The sequence below is a fragment of the Rutilus rutilus genome, assembly GCF_951802725.1.
Source record: "Rutilus rutilus genome assembly, chromosome: 9".
Classification (NCBI taxonomy): domain Eukaryota; kingdom Metazoa; phylum Chordata; class Actinopteri; order Cypriniformes; family Leuciscidae; genus Rutilus; species Rutilus rutilus.
The window spans coordinates 37,158,097-37,167,607 of record NC_140223.1 but is presented as its reverse complement, the minus strand read 5'-3'; the positions used below and the strand labels follow the sequence as shown (position 1 = coordinate 37,167,607).

The 9,511-nt window shown below is 39.3% G+C and overlaps 1 long non-coding RNA gene across 1 annotated transcript; it reads left to right on the top strand.

The window, feature by feature from the left end:
- The first annotated feature begins 4,522 nt into the window (after nt 1–4,522).
- On the top strand, nt 4,523–9,152 carry LOC311297481. Its single transcript, XR_014628816.1, has 5 exons — nt 4,523–4,697; nt 4,821–4,875; nt 4,971–8,000; nt 8,124–8,178; nt 8,274–9,152. It is a non-coding gene; the product is annotated as an uncharacterized lncRNA (long non-coding RNA).
- Nucleotides 9,153–9,511: the final 359 nt, after the last annotated feature.

The following is a 9,511-nucleotide window of genomic DNA, read 5'->3' as shown; positions in this document are numbered from 1 at the left end:
TTAAAAAATTTGATGACAAGAAATAAGTTCAAAAGGTCAGATATGGACATCTATATGGCTTATGAAGCATCAGAAGGAATCTATGAGTATGTATAGAAAGCCCAAGATTGAGGACTCATTGGCCAGAAACATGTTCAGTAGATCAAAAGGGGCCCTCTCTATAGCTGATTTATCATCAAAAGAAGTCTATAACTTTATATAGTTTGAATTTTTTTTAGGACACTTTGACCACAAATAAGTTCAAAAGGTCAGATATGGACATCTATATGGCTTATGAAGCATCAGAAGGAATCTATGAGTATGTATAGAAAGCATAAGATCAAGGACTCTTTGGCCAGAAACATGTTCAGGAGGTCAAAAGGGCACCTCTGTATAGCTGACTTATCATCAAAAGGAGTCTATAACTTTATATAGTTAAAAAAAAATTATGACACTTTGACCACAAATAAGTTCAAAAGGTCAGATATGGACATCTATATGGCTTATGAAGCATCAGAAGGAGTCTATGAGTATGTATAGAAAACGCAAGATCGAAGACTCTTTGGCCAGAAATATGTTCAGTAGGTCAAAAGGGGACCTCTGTATAGCTGATTTATCATCAAAAGGAGTCTATAACTTTCTATAGTTTGAAAAAATGTTAGGACACTTTGACCACAAATAAGTTCAAAAGGTCAGATATGGACATCTATATGGCTTATGAAGCATCAGAAGGAGTCTATGAGTATGTATAGAAAGCCCAAGATTGAGGACTCTTTGGCCAGATACATGTTCAGTAGATCAAAAGGGGCCCTCTGTATAGCTGATTTATCATCAAAAGAAGTCTATAACTTTATATAGTTTGACATTTTTTTAGGACACTTTGACCACAAATAAGTTCAAAAGGTCAGATATGGACATCTATATGGCTTATGAGGCATCAGAAGGACTCTATGAGTATGTATAGAAAGCATAAGATCGAGGACTCTTTGGCCAGAAATATGTTCAGTAGTTCAAAAGGGGACCTCTGTATAGCTGATTTATCATCAAAAGGAGTCTATAACTTTCTATAGTTAGATTTTTTTTTTAGGACACTTTGACCACAAATAAGTTCAAAAGGTCAGATATGGACATCTATATGGCTTATGAAGCATCAGAAGGAATCTATGAGTATGTATAGAAAGCCCAAGATTGAGGACTCTTTGCACACAAAAACACACACATACCATCTCTTTAATGAACATGGGAATGGTTAAGTTCTAGTGTGCAATGCAATGTGCAATGCAATGCAAAAAGTGCATAACCTATATGTTTTTCTTCAGTGCACAACGTTAGATCGTTTGTGCAATAAAATGCAATGCAATGCAATTGCAACAACACACGTTATCTCTTTAATGAACATGGGAATGATTTAGTAGTCTGGTATGCAATGCAATGCGACAAGTTCATAACCTATTATGTTATTCTTCAGTGCACAAAGTTAGATCGTTAGTGCAATGCAATGCAATGCAATGCAATGTAGTACAAGGCATTGCAAATCAATGCAATGCATTGCAATGCACCAACAAACGTTATCTCTTTAATGAACATGGGAATGATTTAGGTCTGGTGTGCAATGAAATGCAAAAAGTGCATAACCTATATGTTATTCTTTCGTGTACAAAGTTAGATCGTTAGTGCAATGCAATGCAATGCAATGCAATGCAATGCAATGCAGTGCAGTGCAAAGCAATGCAATGCAATGCAATGCAATGCAACAACACACATATCATCTCTATAATGACCTTGGGAATGATTTTGTTCTGGTGTGCAATGCAATGCGAAAAGAGCATAACCTATATGTTATCCTTCAGTGCACAACGTTATCGTTAGTGCAATGCAATGCAGTGCAAAGCAATGCAATGCAATGCAATGCAATGCAAAGCAATGCAAAGCAATGCAAAGCAATGCAAAGCAATGCAATGCAATGCAATGCAAAGCAATGCAATACAATACAATGCAATGCAATGCAATGCAACAACGCACGTTATGTCTTTAATGAATATGGGAATGATTTAGTTCTGGTGTGCAATGCAATACGATACGTGCATAACCTATATGTTATTCTTCAGTGCACAACGTTAGATCGTTAGTGCAATGCAATGCAAAGCAATGCAAATAAATGCAATGCAATGCAATGCAATGCAATGCAACAACACACGTTATGATTTTAATCAACATGGTAATGAGGTAGTTCTGGTGTGCAATGCAATGCAAAAAGTGCATAACATGTTATTCTTCAGTGCACAACGTTAGATCGTTAGTGCAATGCAATGCAATGCAGTGCAAAGCAATGCAAATCAATGTAATGCAATACAATGCAATGCAACAACACACGTTATGTCTTTAATGAACATGGGAATGATTTAGTTCTGGTGTGCAATGCAATGCAATACGTGCATAACCTATATGTTATTCTTCAGTGCACAACGTTAGATCGTTAGAGCAATGCAATGCAATGCAATGCAATGCAATGCAATGCAATGCAATGCAATGCAGTGCAAAGCAATGCAAATAAATGCAATGCAATGCAATGCAATGCAACAACACACGTTATGCTTTTAATCAACATGGGAATGAGGTAGTTCTGGTGTGCAATGCAATGCAAAAAGTGCATAACATATGTTATTCTTCAGTGCACAACGTTAGATCGTTAGTGCAATGTAATGCAGCGCAATGCAGCGCAATGCTGCGCAATGCAGCGCAATGCAAAGCAATGCAAAGCAATATAGTGCAATACAATGCAATGAAAAACACTCGTTATGTCTTTAATCAACATGGGAATGATTTAGTTCTGGTGTGCAATGCAATGCAATACGTGCATAATATGTTATTCTTCAGTGCACAACGTTAGATCGTTAGTGCAATGCAAAGCAGTGCAATTCAATGTAATGCAATGCAATACATTGCATTGCAATACATAGCAATGCAATGCAATACAATGCAATGCAGCAACACACGTTATGTCTTTAATGAACATGGGAATGATTTAGTTCTGGTGTGCAATGCAATGCAATACGTGCACAACGTTAGATCGTTAGTGCAATGCAATGCAATGCAGTGCAAAGCAATGCAAAGCAATGCAAAGCAATGCAAAGCAATGCAAAGCAATGCAATGCAATGCAATGCAATACAATGCAATGCAACAACACACGTTATGTCTTTAATGAACATGGGAATGATTTAGTTCTGGTGTGCAATGCAATGCAATACGTGCATAACCTATATGTTATTCTTCAGTGCACAACGTTAGATCGTTAGAGCAATGCAATGCAATGCAATGCAATGCAATGCAATGCAATGCAATGCAGTGCAAAGCAATGCAAATAAATGCAATGCAATGCAATGCAACAACACACGTTATGCTTTTAATCAACATGGGAATGAGGTAGTTCTGGTGTGCAATGCAATGCAAAAAGTGCATAACATATGTTATTCTTCAGTGCACAACGTTAGATCGTTAGTGCAATGCAATGCAATGCAATGCAATGCAATGCAATGCAATGCAATGCAAAGCAATGCAAAGCAATGCAAAGCAATGCAAAGCAATGCAATGCAATGCAAAGCAATGCAAAGCAATGCAAAGCAATGCAAAGCAATGCAATGCAAAGCAATATAATGCAATACAATGCAATGAAAAACACTCGTTATGTCTTTAATCAACATGGGAATGAGGTAGTTATGGTGTGCAATGCAATGCGAAAAGTGCATAACCTATATGTCATTCTTCAGTGCACAACGTTAGATCGTTATGGCAATGCAATGCAATGCAGTGCAGTGCAAAGCAATGCAATGCAATGCAATGCAATGCAATGCAGTGCAAAGCAATGCAAAGCAGTGCAATTCAATGTAATGCAATGCAATACATTGCATTACAATACATAGCAATGCAATGCAATGCAATACAATGCAATGCAGCAACACACGTTATGTCTTTAATGAACATGGGCAGTTGTGCATACAGTGCAAAGCAATGCAAATCAATATAGTGCAATACAATGCAATGCAACAACACACATATCATCTCTATAATGAACTTGGGAATGATTTTGTTCTGGTGTGCAATGCAATGCGAAAAGAGCATAACCTATATGTTATTCTTCAGTGCACAACGTTAGATCTTTAGAGCAATGCAATGCAACAACACACGTTATGTCTTTAATGAACATTGGAATGATTTAGTTCTGGTATGCAATGCAATGCAATGCAAAAAGTGCATATATATGATATTCTTCAGTGCACAACGTTAGATCGTTAGTGCAATGCAATGCAAAGCAATGCAATTGTAATGCAACGCAAAACATTGCATTGCAATACATTGCAATGCAATGCAATGCAATGCAATGCAATACAATGCAATGCAACACAATGCAATGCAATGCGAAAAGTGCATAACCTATATGTTATTCTTCAGTGTCAACGTTAGATCGTTAGTGCAATGCAATGCAGTGCAAAGTAATGCAAAGCAATGCAAATCAATGCAATGCAATTGTAGTGGGATTGCCCTTTTAAGGATAGTTGCATGGCCCCTTTAAAAATAGTGCCCAGATTGCCTAAAGTGGGTGGGTACGTCAGGTAATCATGTAGCTATATAAACACAGGTGAGATTTGGTTTCTTCATGACCATATGCTGATGTGGCCTGCTGGTGTAGGTCTTGTATCTCCTTCACTCCTCAAGAAAGGTATGTTCTGTTAAATTGAAGGATCAAAGAAGGGAGGGAATTATAAATTTAGAATATGGGTGTTTGTGGGGATTTCATTTAATTCATTTTTGAGATTAATTTGCTTGTTTGGTATAATTTTAGATTAGTCGGGTGTGTCCAGGCATTGTTAGTGAGCATGTGAGTGTGCACAGGAAAGGTAATTTTATTTTTCCCTTACCCTATTTGTGTGACTTAAATGTGAGGAGTGGGGAGGGAGAGAAGACCAAACAAAAATATTTATTTGTCTTGCAGAAGTTGCCAGCTGCTGCTTTGCTGCTGCTTAAATAGCGTGTCCAGTTTGGGACGCGGGATTTGCATTTGTGCAGGTGATTGCACGGAATGTCTTCAGTTGCTCGTGCCCGTGCCGCGCTTACGCGGTTACATTGAACACATGAGCTAGCATCGTCAGTTCGCTATTACTTATACCACGCCCGCGTGGTTTCATTGAACGTCTTCAGTCTTTATTCCCATTACAACTCTCGCGATTGCATTGAAGATCCTCGTCTGCACAACGCTCACGTTGTAACGCGCTGTACATCCATGGCCTTGTTTCTGGTGCCACCTGGTTTTCGCTGGTGAAAGTACAGTGAGTTGTATCAATGCATTGTGTATTTTGTGTAAGTGTGTGTGTAATGTTTAATTGAAATTGTTGTTCCTTTTGGTGTGCTTAATTTCTTTATTGTATTATTGTTATGATTTTTGTTATTGGGTTTTGATTATTATCAAACTTATTTAATTTGTTTGTATGTATTAGTTTTTTTCTTGCTCTACATTGATACTGCTTGAATGCAGATCTGTTAATTTGGTTTATTTGATTGGTGTTGAGTGGGTTTAAATTATTTGATTTCTGGTTTGGTTGGTTTGAAGTGCTTGTGATTTGTATCTAATTTTGATTTAGTTTGAGCAGCAAAATCTTTTAGCAAGGAAAGAAACCACCTTGTTCAATTTGTATTTTATTTTTTGTGAAATTTTATTGTTTGTTTTTGTTTTGTGTGCTTGACCAGCGTATGGCCCCCCTGCAAATTGACTAGAACGAAGCCCATTGGGCTGACTTATTAAAGTGTCTTTTTATCATGAATGTTGAGCTCAGCTCTTTTAGTGTTTAATTGATAAATAAAATTATAGACTGTGGTATTGTCTCTGCTTGTCCTTTTCATTTATTTGAAAGCCTGTTATTGAGGAGGCTTGAAAATTTGGTGTCTTATTAGTGAGCTGATACCTTTATTCGGTCACAAGTGGCGTAGTCGGCAGGATTTTGAAGTGACAAGCAGAGACTGCCACAGAAAGTGTTTGTTCTTTTCTTTGTCATTTTGTGGTGCGTTTCCTTTACAGCAAAGCAGCAGCTGGTAAGATGCGGACAGGAGTGCGGTAGTGGAGGAAACTTGGGTTAAGTGGTAAGGTTTCTGTTTTCCTTTTTTTCTTTTCTCTTTTTGGTGGGGGAGAGCTTGTAGACAGAGGTTGAATTGGAGTTGCAAAGACAGGTGCAGTCATTGAGGGGAAGACAAAACAGCAGTAGGCTTCATTAAGTTGGGCAGAGAACTTGCAACGAGTGTCTCTCTTGTCTTTCTCGTTGAGTAGCCGTCATGGCAGAGAACTTGCAACGAGTGTCTCTTTTGTCTGTCTTGAGTAGCCGTCATGGCAGAGGACTTGTAACGAGTGTCCCTCTAATGTCTGTCTTGTTGAGTAGCCGTCATGGCAGAGAACTTGCAACGAGTGTCTCTCTTGTCTTTCTCGTTGAGTAGCCATCATGGCAGAGGACTTGTAACGAGTGTCCCTCTAATGTCTGTCTTGTTGAGTAGCCGTCATGGCAGAGAACTTGCAACAAGTGTCTCTTTTGTCTGTCTTGAGTAGCCGTCATGGCAGAGGACTTGTAACGAGTGTTCCTCTAATGTCTGTCTTGAGTAGCCGTCATGGCAGAGAACTTGCAACAAGTGTCTCTTTTGTCTGTCTTGAGTAGCCGTCATGGCAGAGGACTTGTAACGAGTGTCCCTCTAATGTCTGTCTTGTTGAGTAGCTGTCATGGCAGAGAACTTGCAACGAGTGTCTCTCTTGTCTTTCTCGTTGAGTAGCCATAATGGCAGAGGACTTGTAACGAGTGTCCCTCTAATGTCTGTCTTGTTGAGCAGCCGTCATGGCAGAGAACTTGCAACAAGTGTCTCTTTTGTCTGTCTTGAGTAGCCGTCATGGCAGAGGACTTGTAACGAGTGTTCCTCTAATGTCTGTCTTGAGTAGCCGTCATGGCAGAGAACTTGCAACAAGTGTCTCTTTTGTCTGTCTTGAGTAGCCGTCATGGCAGAGGACTTGTAACGAGTGTTCCTCTAATGTCTGTCTTGAGTAGCCGTCATGGCAGAGAAATTGCAACAAGTGTCTCTTTTGTCTGTTTTGAGTAGCCGTCATGGCAGAGGACTTGTAACGAGTGTTCCTCTAATGTCTGTCTTGAGTAGCCGTCATGGCAGAGAACTTGCAACAAGTGTCTCTTTTGTCTGTCTTGAGTAGCCGTCATGGCAGGGGACTTGTAACGAGTGTCCCTCTAATGTCTGTCTTGAGTAGCCGTCATGGCAGAGAACTTGCAACGAGTGTCTCTCTTGTCTTTCTCATTGAGTAGCCGTCATGGCAGAGGATTTGTAACGAGTGTCCTTCTAATGTCTTTCTCGTTGTGTAGCCGTCATGGCAGAGGACTTGTAACAAGTGTCTTGTCTTTTTTGTTGAGTAGCCATTATGGCAGAGGACACTGCGATGGTGGTTATTGAGCCTTTACCGTCTACTCCTGTAAACGATGCCTCTGGTTGAAAGTGTTCCAAATGCGACATCTGAATGTGCTCTCCCTTTGGTCTCTGTTTTAAATTTACCATCTAGTGAGGCCTCTGTTGTGGGGGCACAGGGTGTACGGAGATCAACTAGGACAATGGCTGGGAAACATCCGAATAGTTATCATTTGCCCAGGATAGTAATTAGTGATGTATCTGCTAGTATTAGTGTATCACTACCGGCTGAGTACTCCCTCCTGGGGCCTGTAAGGGACTGTCATTTCCGCCCTTGGCTGTAGAAGGTTGAATCATTGGGACAATGATTGAAAATCCTGGGGTAGATTGTAGTGGGATTGCCCTTTTAAGGATAGTTGCATGGCCCCTTTAAAAATAGTGCCCAGATTGCCTAAAGTGGGTGGGTACGTCAGGTAATCATGTAGCTATATAAACACAGGTGAGATTTGGTTTCTTCATGACCATATGCTGATGTGGCCTGCTGGTGTAGGTCTTGTATCTCCTTCACTCCTCAAGAAAGGTATGTTCTGTTAAATTGAAGGATCAAAGAAGGGAGGGAATTATAAATTTAGAATATGGGTGTTTGTGGGGATTTCATTTAATTCATTTTTGAGATTAATTTGCTTGTTTGGTATAATTTTAGATTAGTCGGGTGTGTCCAGGCATTGTTAGTGAGCATGTGAGTGTGCACAGGAAAGGTAATTTTATTTTTCCCTTACCCTATTTGTGTGACTTAAATGTGAGGAGTGGGGAGGGAGAGAAGACCAAACAAAAATATTTATTTGTCTTGCAGAAGTTGCCAGCTGCTGCTTTGCTGCTGCTTAAATAGCGTGTCCAGTTTGGGACGCGGGATTTGCATTTGTGCAGGTGATTGCACGGAATGTCTTCAGTTGCTCGTGCCCGTGCCGCGCTTACGCGGTTACATTGAACACATGAGCTAGCATCGTCAGTTCGCTATTACTTATACCACGCCCGCGTGGTTTCATTGAACGTCTTCAGTCTTTATTCCCATTACAACTCTCGCGATTGCATTGAAGATCCTCGTCTGCACAACGCTCACGTTGTAACGCGCTGTACATCCATGGCCTTGTTTCTGGTGCCACCTGGTTTTCGCTGGTGAAAGTACAGTGAGTTGTATCAATGCATTGTGTATTTTGTGTAAGTGTGTGTGTAATGTTTAATTGAAATTGTTGTTCCTTTTGGTGTGCTTAATTTCTTTATTGTATTATTGTTATGATTTTTGTTATTGGGTTTTGATTATTATCAAACTTATTTAATTTGTTTGTATGTATTAGTTTTTTTCTTGCTCTACATTGATACTGCTTGAATGCAGATCTGTTAATTTGGTTTATTTGATTGGTGTTGAGTGGGTTTAAATTATTTGATTTCTGGTTTGGTTGGTTTGAAGTGCTTGTGATTTGTATCTAATTTTGATTTAGTTTGAGCAGCAAAATCTTTTAGCAAGGAAAGAAACCACCTTGTTCAATTTGTATTTTATTTTTTGTGAAATTTTATTGTTTGTTTTTGTTTTGTGTGCTTGACCAGCGTATGGCCCCCCTGCAAATTGACTAGAACGAAGCCCATTGGGCTGACTTATTAAAGTGTCTTTTTATCATGAATGTTGAGCTCAGCTCTTTTAGTGTTTAATTGATAAATAAAATTATAGACTGTGGTATTGTCTCTGCTTGTCCTTTTCATTTATTTGAAAGCCTGTTATTGAGGAGGCTTGAAAATTTGGTGTCTTATTAGTGAGCTGATACCTTTATTCGGTCACACAATGCAATGCAACAACACGTGTTATGTCTTTAATGAACATGGGAATGATTTAGTTCTGGTGTGCAGTGCAATGCAATGCAAAAAGTGAATAACCTATATGTTAATTCTTCAGTGCAGAACGTTAGATCGTTTGTGCAATGCAATGCAATGCAATGCAATGCAATGCACCAACAATCGTAATCTCTTTTATGAACATGGGAATGATTTAGTTCTGGTGTGCAATGCAATGCAGTGCAAAAAGTGCATACCTATATG